The sequence below is a fragment of the Macaca fascicularis genome, chromosome 2 (assembly GCF_037993035.2).
Source record: "Macaca fascicularis isolate 582-1 chromosome 2, T2T-MFA8v1.1".
NCBI lineage: Eukaryota > Metazoa > Chordata > Mammalia > Primates > Cercopithecidae > Macaca > Macaca fascicularis.
In genome coordinates, this window is record NC_088376.1 from 39,683,180 (window position 1) to 39,699,694 (window position 16,515).

The window sequence follows — 16,515 nt, forward strand, 5'->3', positions numbered from 1 at the left end:
CTGTCACCCAGGCTGGAGTGCAGTGGTGCAATCTTGGCTCACTGCAACCTCTGCCTCCCCTGGCTCAAACAATCCTCCCACCTCAGCCTCCCAAGTAGCTGAGACCACAGGCATGCACCACCACACCTGGCTAATTTTTTATATTTTTGGTAGAGATGGGGTTTCACCATGTTGCCCAGGCTGGTCTCAAACTCCTGAGCTCAAGTGCCTACCTCACCCTCCCAAAGTGCTAGGATTATAGGCATGAGCCACCTTGTCCAGCTGCCTCTGATTTTATTTATTTGGGTCTTCTCTCTTTTTCTTAGTCTGACTAAAGGTTTGTCAATTGTGTGTATCTTTTAAAAAAACCAACTGTTTGTTTCAGTGACCTTTTGTATTGTTTTCCTCATTTCAATTTCATTTATTTCTGCTCTAATCTTTATTATTTATTTTCTTCTACTAAGTTTTTTCTTTTAAACAGAGTCTTGCTCTGTCATGCAGGCCAAAGCGCAGGTGCATGATTATAGCTCACCATAGCCTTAACCTCCTGGTGCCCAAGTGATCCTCCTACTTCAGATTCCCGAGTAGCTGGGACTACAGGTGTGCACCACCACGCCCAGCTAATTTTTGCATTTTTTATAAGGATGGGGTTTTGCAATGTTGCCCAGGCTGGTCTCAAATTCCTGGGCTCAAGCAATCTGCCAGCCTCAGCCTCTCAAATTGCTGGCCTCTTCTACTAACTTTGGGTTTGGTTTGCTCTTGCTTTTCTAATTCTTTAAGATGTGTTATTAGGTTACGTATTTGAAGTTTTTCCTCTTTTTTTGATGTAGGCACTTATAGCCATAAGTTTCCATCTTAGTACTGCTCTCACTGTATCTCATAGCTTTTGGTATGTTGTGTTTCCATTACCATTTGTTTCACGAAATGTCTCAATTTCCTTAATTTCTTCATTGACCTCTTGGTCATTCAGGAGCATATTGCTTAATTTCCGTGTTTAATTTCCATTGCTTAATTTCCAATTTTTTTTTTTTTTTTTTTTTTTGAGACAGGGTCTTGCTCTGTCTCCCAGTCTGGAGTGCAGTGGCAAGATCTCGGCTTACTGCAACCTCCACCTCCTGGGTTCAAGCGATTTTCCTGCCTCAGCCTCCCGAGTAGCTGGGATTACAGGTGCGCACCACCATGCCCAGCTAATTTTTACATTTTCAGTAGAGACGGGGTTTTGCTATGTTTGCCAGGCTGATCTCGAACTCCTGACCTCAGGTGATCTGCCCACTTCAGCCTCCCAAAGGGTTGGGATTACAGGCGTGAGCCACTGCACCTGGCCTTTTTAATGTTTTAAGACTTGTTTTGTGACCTAACATGTATTCTATTCTTGAGAATGATCCATGTGATGAGGAGAATATGTATTCTACAGCAGTTGGATGAAATGTTCTGTAAATATCTATTAGGTCCATTTGTTCTATATTGCAGATTAAGTTAAATGTTTCTTTGTTTATTTTCTGTCTGGATGATCTGTCCAGTGCTGAAAGTGGGGTGTTGAAGTCTCCAGTTATTATTGTATTGAGGTATCTCTCTTTCGCTCTAATGTTTAATTTATATATCTGGGTGCTTCAACACTGGGTACATATTTATTTATAGTTGTTATAGCCTCTTGAAGAATTGACCCTTGTATTATTATACAATGACCTTCTTTGTCTCTTCTTACAGTTTTTGTCTTGAAATCTATCTTGTCTGATATTAGTATAGCTACTCTTGTCCTTTTTTGGTTTTCATTGGCATGGAATATCTTTTTCCATCCCTTTATTTTCGGTTTATGTGTATCTTTATAGGTGAAGTGTGTTTCTTGTAGGAAATAGATTCACTGGGTCTGGCTTTTTAATCCATTCAGCCAGTCTATGTCTTTTGATTGGAGAATTTAGTCTGTTTATATTCAATGTTATCAATAAGTAAGGACTTCTGCCATTTTGTTATTTGTTTTCTGGTTGTTTTGTGGTCTTCTCTTCCTTTTTACCTTCCTTCTTGTCTTTTAGTGAAGGTGATTTTCTCTTGTGGCATGATTTAATTTCTTGCTTTGTGTGTATCTGTTGTATGTTTTTGACTTGAGGTTACCATGAGGCTTGCAAATACTGTCTTTTAACTCATTATTTTAAACTGATGACAACAAAGATTGCATAAACATGCAAAAAGAAAACTAATAAAAAACTCTACACTTTATCCTTCTGCTTTTTAACTTTTTGTTGTTTCTCTTTACTTCTGTTGTACTATGTCTTGAAGTTATTTTTGATTGGTTTATCATTTAATCTTTCTATATAAGAGTAGTTTACATACCACAATTATAGTGTTATAATGTTCTATGTTTTTCTGTGTGCTTACTATTACTAGTGAGTTTTGTACCTTTAGATGACTGTTTTTTTTTTTTTTTTTTAGATGGAGTCTCGCTCTGTCACCAGACTGGAGTGCAGTGGTGCCATCTTGGCTAACTGCAACCTCTGCCTCCCGGGTTCAGGCAATTCTCCTGCCTCAGCCTCCTGAGTAGCTGGGACTATAGGCGGCCACCACTATGCCCGGCTAATTTTTGTATTTTTAGTAGAGACGGGGTTTCACTATATTGGCCAGGCTGGTCTTGAACTCCTGACCTTGTGATCCGCCCACCTCAATCTCCCAAAGTGCTGGTGTGAGCCACTGCGCCCAGCCTCCTTTAGATTATTTTTTATTGCTGATTAATGTTCTTTTCTTTCAGATCGAAGAGCTCCCTCTAGCATTTCTTGTAGAAAAGGTCTGGAGTTGATGAAATCCCTCAACTTTTATTTGTTTAGGAAACTATATCTCCTTCATGCTTGAAGGATATTTTCACCAGCTATACTACTCTAGGGTAAATTTTTTTTCCCCCTTGGCACTTTAAGTATGTCATGCCACTATCTCCTGACCTGTAAGGTTTCCACTGAAAAGTCTACTGGCACACATATGGGAGCTTCATTATATGCTGTTAATATTAAATATTAACATTTAATAAAGGTAAATAATATACAATGCTATTGTATACAGTTACTATACAACACCATATACAATACAATAGCATTGTATATTATTAACCTTTATTAAATATGTATGTTAATATATATTACAATACATAGAATTAAAGACCATGAGAGTTTAAAAGACTTTGGGGATCATCTACTCCAATTCCTTTGAGAGTAACTGTATCCTCTCTCTTGCTGCTTTTAGGATCCTTTCTTTATCCTTGATCTTTGGGAGTTTGATTATTAAGTGCCTTGAGGTAGTCTTCTTTGGGTTAAACCTGCTTGGTGTTCTATAGCCTTCTTGTACTTGAATATTGATCTCTTTCTCTAGGTTTGGGAAGTTCTCATATTATTTCTTTGAATAAACTTTCTACCTCTATCTCTTTCTCCATCTCCTCTTTAAGGCCAATAACTCTGAGATTTGCCCTTTTGAGGCTGTTTTCTAGATTTGTAGACATACAGTCTTTTTTTTCTTTGTCTTTTTTTTTTTGACGGAGTCTCGCTCTGTCGCCAGGCTGGGGTGCAGTGGCCCGATCTCAGCTCACTGTAACCTCTGCCTCCCGGGTTCAAGCGATTCTCCTGCCTCAGCCTCCTAAGTAGCTGGGATTACAGGCACGCACCACCACGTCCAGCTTTTTGTATTTTTTTTTTTTTTTTTTTGAGACAGAGTCTTGCTCTGTCACCCAGGCTGAAGCGCAGTGGCACAATCTCGGCTCACTGCAAGCTCCGCCTCCCGGGTTCACACCATTCTCCTGCCTCGGTCTCCCGAGTAGCTGGGACTATAGGCACCCGCCACCACGGCCAGCTAATGTTTTTGTATTTTTAGTAGAGATGGGGTTTCACTGTGTTAGCCAGGATGGTCTCGATCTCCTGACCTCGTGATCCGCCCGCCTCGGCCTCCCAAAGTGCTGGGATTACGGGCGTGAGCCACCGTGCCTGGCCTACTTTTTGTATTTTTAGTAGAGACTGGGTTTCACCACACTGGCCAGGATGGTCTCGGTCTCCTGACCTGCTGATCCGCCCACTTCAACCTCCCAAAGTGCTGGGATTACAGGCATGAGCCACTGTACCCAGCCCACATCATTTCTTTTTATTCTTTTTTCTTTTCGCTCTTCTGACAGTGTATGTTCAAATAGCCTGTCTTTAATCTCAGTAATTTTTTCTTCTACTTTAAGAGTTCTGCTGTTAAGAGACTCTCATGCATTCTTCAGTATGTCAATTGCATTTTTCAGCTTAACACTATTTTATAGTTATAACCATATATGAACTCAATCCACATGCCTGCCATCTTTACTAAAGTGTGTTTAATCATTTTCTAACTGTATAAAATCACTTGCTTTGTATCTCTCTTTTATTTAAGACCCCAAAGTATCAGCAACTTTACTGAACTCTTTTACTTTAGGAACTCAATGAAGGAAAGAAGAAATATTAGGTGATCTCATTTCCCATTTATTTTGCCTCTGGTTTCTGTGTAACTCTGGCTGGCCACTGTTGTAAATGTGAGTGAAGACCCTGAAAAATGAATGAGGCTGCTGAAGAGGATGGTGGACAACAGCCAGATACTCACATTGCTTATTGGATTCCCTCACTTCAGAGTTAGGAGATACAAGACAGAGTTAGGTTGCACAACTGTGACAACCAAAGCTCTGCACTACAACTAATTAGATCCAGAATTAGAGGTGCTTGGTTAAGAAGGTGACTTTCTCCAAAGCATGTCAGCTAAGCCAGAGGACTCATTCATTCTCCCAGCATTTGTTGAGTCTTACACTGAGCTAGGAGTTGGAGATACTAAGAAGAAAGATAAAGACATACATAATGCCTTTTCTTGGAGTGGTAACACTTTATCAGGGGATACTGGTATATAGGCACCTCACAATGATACAGTATGTCAAGGATGAATGTAGAGCCCTGTAGAAAGTGTTCTAGAATCCAGAGAATGAACAGATTGTTCAGTGAGGGGTTTTACAAGTAGGTCACCAGGGAAGTTTTAGACACGTGGGTGGGAATTTGCCAGAGATTGCTTTGTTGGGCATTAAGTAGCTGATAATCTCAAGTTGTAAACGAATGGCCTGGAAGGTGACAGCCTGGGTTTGAAGCCTGACTGCACTATTTAGCACCTTGGTAAGCTTGGGCAAGTCACCAAACCTTGCTGAGCTTCATTTAAGTTTTTTAAAAAAAGGAGTAATACTAGTACCTACCTTGTTGAACTTGTGGGTTTAAGTGAGATAATACATGTAAAGTGCTTGAGTCTAGTCTTTTTTTTTTTTTTTTTGCCTATTTAAAGAATTGCATGTAAATCACTCTGCACAAATAATTATTATTCCTGTTGTCAGAGCTCTCAAGGGTTAAAAAACTGTATAAACTCTTTGTGTCTTCTGCATTTGTGTGATCATTCTTCTAATCTAGAAGTTTTTCTTTTAGTGTAGTTTAAATCTCAAACTGCTCCTTTTCACCAATTCTCATGCTATCCCAAAACAAATTAGTTCTAGGCTGAAATTGTCATTACTTTTGCTTTGTTCTCCCATATTCTTATGTTAAAGCAAATCTATAGTTAATTGTATAATTTCCTTCCTTTAATGTGCATAGTACTTGTGTCTGTTTTGTGGCATTTATTACCATACATCTTTTCTCACCCATTAACATGTATGTTCCTTAAGAGAAAGCTTATGTCTTCTTGGTCTTGTCTCTTATAATATCTTAGCATGGTGCCTTCCACATCACAGGCACTTATAAATACTGACTGAATGAAGGAATAATCATGAATGCATGAGATTGCAAGATAGCTGATGTGATCTCAGACTGCCTTCATAGAAACAAAATCCCCCTGAACAGGACAAAGTATAGAAACTGAGGAGAGTGGTTAAGATAGTGAGAGGACTGAAAGCCATGATTATACATGGAATAATTGAAAACTCGGGGGATATTCAGTTTGGAGAAGAGGAAACTTACAGTGGGAGAACTTAGTTGAGGAGGGTAGGGAATAGTAGTTTTTGTTATCGAAATGTTATGTGGAAGAGGGAATCAATTTGTGACCTCAGAAGACATGTATAGTAGCAGCCTCTGGAAATTACATGGAGAAAGATTTTGACTCATTGTTAAAAAGTAACTTTCTAACAATCAGGAATGACTTCCAATTGGCTGTTCTGAGAAGGAGTGTTTCCTGTCATTGTAGGTGGTCAATCAGAAACTACTATTTGATGGGGATGCTATAGAGCAGTGATCCCCAACCTTTTTGACACCAGGGACTGGTTTCATGGAAGATAGTTTTTCCATAGAAGGAGTCAGCGGGGTGAGGGGTGTGCTCACTAATGGTTTCAGAATGAAATGGTTCCACCTCAGATCATCAGGCATTAGTCTCATAAGGAACATGCAACCTAGATCCTTCACATGCACAGTTCACAATAGGGTTTGTGCTCCTATGAGAATATAATGCCACTGCTGATCTGACAGGTGGTGGAGCTCAGGCAGTAATGCTCACTTGCTCTCCACTCACCTCCTGTTGTGTGGCCTAGTTCCTAACAGGCCACGGACCAGTACTAGTTCATGCCCTGAGGGTTGGGACCCCTGCTGTAGAGAGAGGATACAGTTACTCTCAAAGGAATTGGAGTAGATGATCCCCAAAGTCTTTTAAACTCTCATGGTCTTTAATTCTATGTATTGTAATATATATTAACATACATATTTAATAAAGGTTAATAATATACAATGCTATTGTATTGTATATGGTGTTGTATAGTAACCGTATACAATAGCATTGTATATTACTTACCTTTATTAAATATGTTAATATATGTATATATTTATGTATTGCATATTCTCATTATCACCATATTGCCTAAATTAATGAAAGGTGAAAATGGATTTTTAAAAATTTGATCTTGGATTATTTAAAAAATATTACTAACATGTCTTTTGCTTGGGGACACTAGTATATAAAACATTATATGAACAGTGTTTAAATTGCAATAAACAAATTGACATTGTTGTTAGCATGTCAAATGCAAGTAAATACTATTTTAATTTCTTTGTTAAATCTAAAAGGAGAAAAGTGAGCCAGAGTCAACTCATCCCAATTCAGATGAATTGTGTGTTTATTGTTTATTTATTTTTGAGATGGAATTTCACTCTTGTGACTGAGGCTGCAGTGCGATGGCATGATCTCTGCTCACTGCAACCTTGGCCTCCTGGATTCAAGCGATTCTCATGCCTCAGCCTCCTGAGTAGCTGGGATTACAGGCACCTGCCACCACACCCAGCTGATTTTTGTATTTTTAGTAGAGACAGGGTTTCACCATGTTGGCCAGGCTGGTCTTGAACTCCTGACCTCAGGTGATCAGACTGCCTTGGCCTCCCAAAGTTCTGGGATTACAGGTATGAGCCACTGCGCCTGGACAAATCGTGTGTTTAAAATTCAGGACTTCACCACCACCACCACCACCATTGTCTATCACCATCATTGCTAACATATATCTAGCATTTATTATGTGTCTAGCTCTGTTATAAACATACCACAAATACTAATTCATGTATTTTTACCCAAAATCCAAAGAATTAAATACTGTTATTGCCATTTTCTTAACTTTTTATTTTGAAATAATTTCAAACGTATGTAAAAGTTGCAAATATAGTACAACAAACTCCTGAGTAAAAGATAACTCTTTTATTATTCTTCACCCAAGTTCTCCAATTGTAAACATTTTACATTTGTTTTGCCATTCATTCTCTTTTTCTGAACCAATTGAAGTAAGTTGCAGAGGTGATATTCAATTATCCTTAACTACTTAAGTGTTTTCCTTTAAGACCAGGACCCTCTCCTGCATAACCACAGTATTATCACCAAAATCAGAAATTTAACGTTGATATAATTCCTCTAATCCACAGACCACATTCAAAATTTGTCATTTGGTCAAACAGTTTGCTCTTTGAAAAAATATTTCTTACTTTTGGTCTAGAATCAAAGTCAGGATTATGAATTGCATTTAGTTGTTATGTCTCTTTAATCTTTAATTTGTGACATTTCCTCAATCCTTCCTTGTTTTTAGTGACCTTGACATTTTTGAGTTCAGGCCTTTCCCTCCCTCCCTCCCTCCCTTCCTTCTTTTTCTTTTCTTTCTTTCTTTTTTTTTGCAGAGTTCCTCATTTTAGGTTTGTCTGATGTTTCTTCATGATTAGATTCAGGTAATACATTTTTTGGCAGGAATGTGATAGAAGTGAAATTGTATTCTTCCAAGTGTATCATATTAAAAGGCACATAATATTGACTTGTCTTTTTGCTGGTGATGTTAACTTTGATGGCTTAAGGTGATAATTTCTCCACTGTTAAGTTATTCTCTTTCCCTTTGAATTAATAAGTATTTTGTAGGAGGACACTTTGAGGCTATGTAAACATCCGGTTTCTTAAACTTTCACTTGCTTATTTTATGATTCTTGCATAAATTGTTACTAGGATGATTGCCAAATTGTAGTTTTTCCAATTAAAACATTTGTTTTCCATTTACTAGTTGGGATTATATTGTATAGAAGTTTTTTCCTCTCCCTTCTTATTTGCTTATTTCCATCAGCATGGACTTGTGGATTTCTATTTTACCCAATAGATTATAAGCCATTACTATCACCATTGGTTTTAATGCTGAAAATGCTCCAGTTCCAGCCATTGGGATACCCTTCAAGCCAGTTCCTGTGTCCTTTTGACATCTCTATGTCATTCTGAGAGTACTTTCTTTGGGGTGCAAGACATTTCAGGCTCTTCTGATATTTTTTCTGCCACAATCATTGCAGTTATTTCATCAGCTGTTTCTCCACTGAACTCTGGTTCCTTTTACTTGAGAATGCATTTTTAGAACCAAGATCTGGATGCTAGGTGTGGTCATTGCTACTGGAGTGTTACTGTTTTTAGGTCATTTTAGCAGACAGAGCTAGGGAATTCACACACACACACACACACACACACACCCCTATATCTATTTATATATCTTTCTGTCTATTTATATTAAAACTCATGAATTTACTCCAATATCTCTAGCTCTACTCCAACACTACAGGGTTCATTCTAGTCTTCACCCTTATTGTATTTGTAACTTCCTTCTCTCTTGGTAAAAAAAATCTGACTTCCATTATCCTTGATATATTTAACTATTTACTCATTCTTCTTTTATGTAACCAATCTCTTGACCTCACAGGCCAACTCCTTAATTGTTCCTCAGACTCAGGCCTGCTTATCCCACCAGTCTCTTCCCAACATAAATCAAACAACTAGAAAATTGTGGAGCAGAAATTTAAACCTCAGTGCTGTAATTACTTGATAGAGAGCCCTTTATTAGGTCTTCAACACCAATGGAGTTGATTTGTGAAACAGCTTCTATGAAAATGCTCATGGAAAAAAAGGCCCTTGGGCTAATGAGATGAAGATTTATCCAGGCAGAGTGTCAGCCCCAGAGATGTGCCTTCCATAAGAAGCTTGGGAGCATCAAGCCAAATGCTACTACCTGCCAAGAACCACAGCAAGGGGATTCTCCAAAATTGGTGAGGTTCAGGGACCAGATAGCCAGCACCACCAGTGCCATAAATATCCCACTGTGTTTTATCATATCAAGAGTACATTTCATTAAGACGCAAATATATTACTTAGTTATATTTCTATAAAGGGAAATATTGCTTTTATTACAGATTCTTAGATTGAAATTCTAGGAGATGGATGATGGTGTCTCCTGTTTTAGTGCTGACTTCATTTCCTGGTCCAGAAGATCAGAAATCTGTTCATGTTTTAGAGAACAGCATGAGGTCCATCTGTTCAGGTCAGATTTTTCCACATTAACATAAAGATTTATGGGGTGGTAACTTATGTAAGAAAAGCCAAAGGTAATTATATTCTTTGCTGCCATTTGGAACCTACATTATGTTTTTGGTTAGTAATGAAAATATACTAGTATATATCTACACACACACACACACACACACACAGAATTATTTCGAACACTATGATAAAGTCATCCTCTTCAGTTTATATAATATTTCACCTCTGTTTTGGTTTAGGCACTAGACACCATTCATTCAAATTTTCTCTGTAATATGGTCTGTTTATATACAGTTTTCCTTCCAACAGAAGGCACAGAAATAAAAGAGCTACAATTGGCTTCTTGGATGACTATTTTAGTGTGACTGAAATACAGAGTAATGATTTTTTTCCTCTGATGAAAATAGCTTGATTTTTTTTCGGATTTTAAGGGAAATATATACTTATATGAAAAATAAACAGAAAAGAGAGAAAATACCATATAATTGAATTTCCACCATTTGCAAGGATGAATAGAATCACATCATGAATACTCATTGACATCTTTCTTTTTACTCAGCAATATGACATGAGGGTTTTCTTATATCTCTCTCTATATGTAAAAATTACCCTTTTAGATGGCTGCATATTACATTAATGATTTTCTTTTCTTTCTTTTTTTTTTTTTTTTTGAGACGGAGTCTTGCTCTGTAGCCCGGGCTGGAGTGCAGTGGCCGGATCTCAGCTCACTGCAAGCTCCGCCCCCCGGGTTTACGCCATTCTCCTGCCTCAGCCTCCGGAGTAGCTGGGACTACAGGCGCCTGCCACCTCGCCCGGCTAGTTTTTTGTATTTTTAGTAGAGACGGGGTTTCACGGTGTTAGCCAGGATGGTCTCGATCTCCTGACCTCGTGATCTGCCCGTCTCGGCCTCCCAAAGTGCTGGGATTACAGGCTTGAGCCACCGCGCCCGGCCACATTAATGATTTTCTTTAACCAGCATCCCATTAATGAGCAGTTTATTTACAATTTTTCATTGTATAAAGAAAGCCATGATGAATATTCTTACATGCACATCTTTATATACTTTACTGGTGATGATCTTAAGATATATCCCTGAAAATAGCATTGCTGGGTCAAAGAGTTCACATAATTTTACATTTTGACACATGTTCCTGGTAAAATTAACTTTTTTTTTTTTTTTTTTTTTTTGAGACAAAGTCTTGCTCTGTCACCCAGGCCAGAGTGCAGTGGTACAATTTTGGCTCACTGCAACCTCTGCTACCTGGCTCAAGCAATCCTCCAGCCTCAGCCTCCTGTGTAGCTGGGACTACAGGTGGGAGTCATCATGCCCAGATCATTTTTGTGCTTTTTTGTAGAGTTGGGTTTTTGCCATGTTGCCCAGGCTGGTCTCAATCTCCTGAGCTCAAAGTGATCTGCCTCCCAAAGTGTTAGGATTACAGGCATGAGCCACTGTGCCCGGCCATAAAATTAACTCTTGATGAGGTGAATTACAGTATGTATAGTCTTATATATAATGTCCCTGTCAATGACAGAACTTGGTAAAGTCTCTTTTTAACTTTGCAGTAGTATTTATATATACATATATATATAATGCACATGCACATGTGTGTGCTTGTGCATGCATGTTCTCCTATAGACATTAAAGGACTGCAGTGATTTTAATAAATCTAGGTGTGCTACTTAACCAATCAGGTATTGTTAGGTTTATTCAAAATTTGACCTATGGTTTGGTCTTAAACGATGGCATCTGGTAACCATTTCTTATCTTACGTTGATTTTAATGAAATATGGTATATGGGAAGAGGTGACTGAGTTGTAGTTTTAGTGAGTGGTATCTATGGTGTGAAGAATCAATGCTGTCAATAGTATGAAGAATCAGTTATGATTAAGCCAAACAAATTTGTAAAATTTTGAACTGATTCATTTGGTATATTTTAAAGTTTTCACCCCAAGAAGGAGTTCAGGGTTGGCTTTTTTGTGGATAAGTAGTAGCAAAAACAAGACAAATGTGAGCATGTGGCGCATGTAGTGTTTGAAGGATTTGATAGTGGCTTCTGTTGATCCTGGGGTGTTCTTTTTTAGTTCAGGAACTGATGCGTATCCTGGGCAGTTGGAAGCCTTCTTTGAACTCAGCTGGGCTGTTCTGAGGATCTCTCAAGAGTTAGGTAAATTACAAACAACCAAGAAGTACAACTTTAACATGCATATTGGAACAGCCCAGTAATTTTACATTTAATTAGCATCTAACCTAAATGGGTATTTAACCATTTAAATAGAAACATAAAAAATCATGGAAATAGAAAAGGATCATTTTATTCCTGCTCCTCCCCCTTCTAGTGGTGGCTCCTTCCTACCCTTAACAGCTTCACCCAGCACAGCTGAATTTAAAGCTGCTGACTCACAGCAAGGTGATTCTGCTTTTTTTTTTTTTTTTTTTTAAACAGAAGGAAAGTTAAGTGGTAGATGATAAATATGTGTTCATTGAGGATGGCATATTTTATGCAAATTGATAAGTCCACTGATTCGAAGATTAGAAAGGCTCTTTCCTGGAAAGGGAAGTGTCGATTATAAATGCTGAAAGACTTGCATACTTGCATTCTAGCAAGTTCTTAGCTGCCAGTCGACACATTCATCACCGTGTGCCAAAATGGATTTTAAAATGTCACAACACAAATTGCTCTGCTCCAAATCAGGCACCATCACAGTCACACAAGCCAAACCAACCTGCTTGTTTAAAAGTGCCACATAAAGCTTTTTTTCCAACCTCAGTTAACCTTTTCCTTTCCTGGTATGCATGGTTCATTACAGTCTCCTAAAGTCATGAACCATGACTGAGTAAAGTGAGGCCAGGCTTCTCCCTTTGACTTTGCCTATACAGCAACTAACTGGTCCAGGTGCTTTCAAACTAATGATAAGACTAAATGTTTAGCCCAGCTCTAACCAGCCTGATAACTCTCACCCCTACTTTTTCCCCTCATACCTTCTGCTCTCATTTATTTATTTTGTTTTTCTCGATCTTTTCCCTCCCAGAGCCAGCTGTTGACTTCTAGAAGCTACTGCATAGCCCAATAGCCCCTGACTATTCCTTCCCTAATTTTCTGCTTTAGAACTGTCAGTGGAGTGTCCAGCTCAAACCTGGGCTAGCCCTCCTGTTTGATGCTTCTCTTTCCAGCCCCTACCTCAATACCATCAGATCTGTCTTCTTACCTTCCCTCATCTCCAAGTCCCTTAGCTGTAATTTCCACCCCCTCCCATAACCCAGACTGACACAGCTCGGCAAAATCCTCAGGTCTGTCTACCATTCTCCTATAGCCTAGCTCAGCCCAAAATGTCTTAGTCCCCTTAGATCACATTCTACCGTGCTCCTCCCAACATGGCCCACTCTGGAATCCAGTATCCACTACTTTTCCTAGTCCAACTAAGCAGCCTTCATCCCCAGCCTAATTGGTTGGGGGGACTGTCATACCTTCAGCTTCAGTGTATCCTCCCTCTTGGGAAGCTTCTGCTTTTCAACCCAAAATAAGGGTTCTCTTGTACCCAGGTAGCCAGCCCTCTTTTAAGCTGATTTTGGCTAGCATGCCAAGGAGCTTATCATTCAGCCTAGTGTGCCCAGAATTTTTTCTAGGCTGCAATGAGTGAGCTGTCATCCAGTTCTGGCACTCTTGTGCCGCCATTAGTACTGCAGGGAGTCATCCTCAAAGAGGATATCACCACTGACCTGTCACCAGAAAGGCACAGTGATGATGATAAATTTGGGCTGATTCATCCATATTCTTCCCCTGGTTGTTGCCCTTCTTTTCTTTCTTCTTCCTCCTCCTCCTCCCCTCCTTCCCTCCCTCTCTCTCTCCCTCCCTTCCTTCTCCTCCTTTTTTTTCTCTTTTCTTTCTGTCTCCCTCTCCCGCTCTCTCTTTTTTCTTTCTTTTCTTTTCTTTCAACAGAGTCTCACTCTATCATCTAGGCTGGAGTACAGTGCATGATCTCAGCTCACTGTGACCTCTGCCTCCCTGGTTCAAGCAATTCTCCTGCCTCAGCCTCCCTGGTAGCTGGGACTATAGGCGCATTCCACCATGCCTGGCTAATTTTTTTTATTTTTAGTAGAAATGGGGTTTCACCATGTTGGCCAGGCTGGTCTTGAACTCCTGCCCTCAGGTGGTAAGCCCGTCTCAGCCTCCCAAAGTGCTGGGATTACAGATGTGAGCCACTGTGCCTTGCCTTTTTTTTTCTTTTTTTTTTTTTTTGAGATAGGGTCTCACTGTTGCCCAGGCTGTAGTATAGTGGTGTGATTTTTTTTTTTTTTTTTTTTTTTTGAGACGGTGTCTCGCTCTGTCGCCCAGGCTGGAGTGCAGTGGCCGGATCTCAGCTCACTGCAAGCTCCGCCTCCCAGGTTCACGCCATTCTCCGGCCTCAGCCTCCTTAGTAGCTGGGACTACAGGCGCCCGCCACTTCGCCCGGCTAGTTTTTTGTATTTCTTAATAGAGACGGGGTTTCACCGTGTTAGCCAGGATGGTTTCGATCTCCTGACCTCGTGATCTGCCCGTCTCGGCCTCCCAAAGTGCTGGGATTACAGGCTTGAGCCACCGCGCCCGGCCTTTTTTTTTTTTTTTTTTTTAAGGGACAGTTTCACCATTTTGCCCAGGCTGGTCTCCAACTCCTGAGCTCAAAGTGATCTGCCTGCTTCAGCCTCCCAAAGTGCTGGGATTGCAGGCATAAGCCACCATGCCCCACTCCTTCCCTGGTTCTTCTAAGCAAGAGGATGCATTTGCAAGATGGTTGGCAGGGTCAGGAGTGCAGTCAGTGGCTATGGAAACAAAAGTTAGTTGTTGCTATGGTAATACAGAGCTGCACTCTATCTAAAGGATGGACACAGCACCAAAACTAGATTCCGGAATGTAACAAACTTATCATTCCTCAGACTCTCAAACTAAATTTTTTTCTTAAGAACAACGAGCTCATGGATAGAATGAAGGACTTCATATCCTACTAATTTTTTTTTTTTTTTTTTGAGACGGAGTCTCGCTGTGTCGCCCAGGCTGGAGTGCAGTGGCCGGATCTCAGCTCACTGCAAGCTCTGCCTCCCGGGTTTTTACACCATTCTCCTGCCTCAGCCTCCCGAGTAGCCGGGACTACAGGCGCCTGCCACCTCGCCCGGCTAGTTTTTTGTATTTTTTAGTAGAGACGGGGTTTCACCGTGTTAGCCAGGATGGTCTCGAACTCCTGACCTCGTGATCCGCCCGTCTCGGCCTCCCAAAGTACTGGGATTACAGGCTTGAGCCACCGCGCCTGGCCTATCCTACTAATTTTTGAGTCAGGTATCAGTTCCCTACTGGCCAATAATGTGAATATAAATATCAGAGTCGATCCCCAAAATAACATTTTTAGCATAAATACCTAAGAGTCACCATCAGACAGTCATGTCCACAAATTGTGTGGAAAAACCCCAGTTTGTAGTCAAAGTCTAAAATTATATCCTTTTTACTCTGAAAAATCTAAAATGTAGAAGAGAATCACTTCTGACTAGTATAAACAAAAAGTAATAAGCAATCATTTTAATACAGGATTTAATAAGTTGTCTTAATATTTCTGATATTCAGATGACTACTTTGAAGTATTTTGAAATAAAGATACTTTTCATATTTCATAAAGCTACTTTTAATATATTAACATTTATTGCTCTTGAGTTCAAAGTATATCTTATTCTAGCCACCAAAACATTTAGAAAATAGAAAAAAAGGTAAAAACTAATGTTTTTGTTTCTTACATTCCAGACACTTAATACCCTTACCCCATTCACTGAATGCAATTCATTGCTATTTCCTTGTTTTGTCCTTTTGAGTGGTTTGGGATCTGCTTCAAATGACAAAGAGATGTGAGTAATAGGGTTCAATGTCTTTCTTATTTTCAGATTTAAAGCTCTTCAATGATGTAGCTCAAAATGAAAGTTCCTTCAATCCAACAACTTTGCAGAGATGCTAATCCCTCTCCCAGGTGAATCCTGGCCAGGCCTTTCTGACAATCCTGGGATACCCTGGGGCCAGTATAGAGTTCAAGGGCAGACCAGACTGGCAGAGGGGTTCCTGAGGGACCTGGAACCAGCGTCACCAGCATAGTCAGAATTGCAACCTAGTGGCGAAGATAACTGTGAGAACAATCTCAAAGGTGGGGCCAGGACAGAAATGGTAGAATAAATAGCAGAGCTTGTGATGGCTATTATAGGATGGGACAAAGCTCAAGGAGCAGTTGTAGAATGCAGTTCAGGACCAAGTCATTATTTTTGTTTAATCAACTTTTATTAAATGTGCTCTGTGTGCCAGGAACGCAAATATGAATGAGAGCTCTCTTGCCATCATGGAATTCACAAAGGAGACTGTGACTTGGCATGCCCCAGTTAGATGGTGCCTGGATTTGTTGGAGGAGTGGACATGGCAGCTTAAATGAGCCATCTTGGGCTGTGCACAACCCAGAAATTTCGAGGTGTGCCAATGTGTCTGTCTAGTATCATTGTGGGACGATGTAGAGTCATTCTATGATTGTTTCTGATGTCTCTGTGGCTCTGAGTCTTTTTAGAAGGAGCACTTTAAAAATCAGAGTTCTGGGTCGGGTGCGGTGGCTCAGGTGTGTAATCCCAGCACTTAGGAAGGTTGAGGCGGGCGGTTCACTTGAGGCCAGGAGTTCGAGACCAGCTTGGCCAATGTGGCAGAACCCTGTCTCTACTAAAAAAAATAC

The 16,515-nt window shown here is 40.0% G+C and overlaps 1 protein-coding gene across 5 annotated transcripts in view; it reads left to right on the forward strand.

The window, feature by feature from the left end:
• Positions 1–16,515, forward strand: part of SLC35G2 (solute carrier family 35 member G2) — a 37,098-nt gene that overhangs the window by 7,477 nt on the left and 13,106 nt on the right. Inside the window, exon 1 of one of the 5 annotated variants that reach the window (XM_074031100.1) lies at positions 15,757–15,777. The exons of 3 other annotated variants lie outside the window; for them this stretch is intronic. The gene's annotated coding sequence lies outside the window, so the exon portion shown is untranslated. Of the gene's footprint in view, positions 1–15,756; positions 15,778–16,098; positions 16,264–16,515 lie in introns of those variants that run through there. One more of the 5 variants, XM_065539960.2, reaches the window with a different exon arrangement.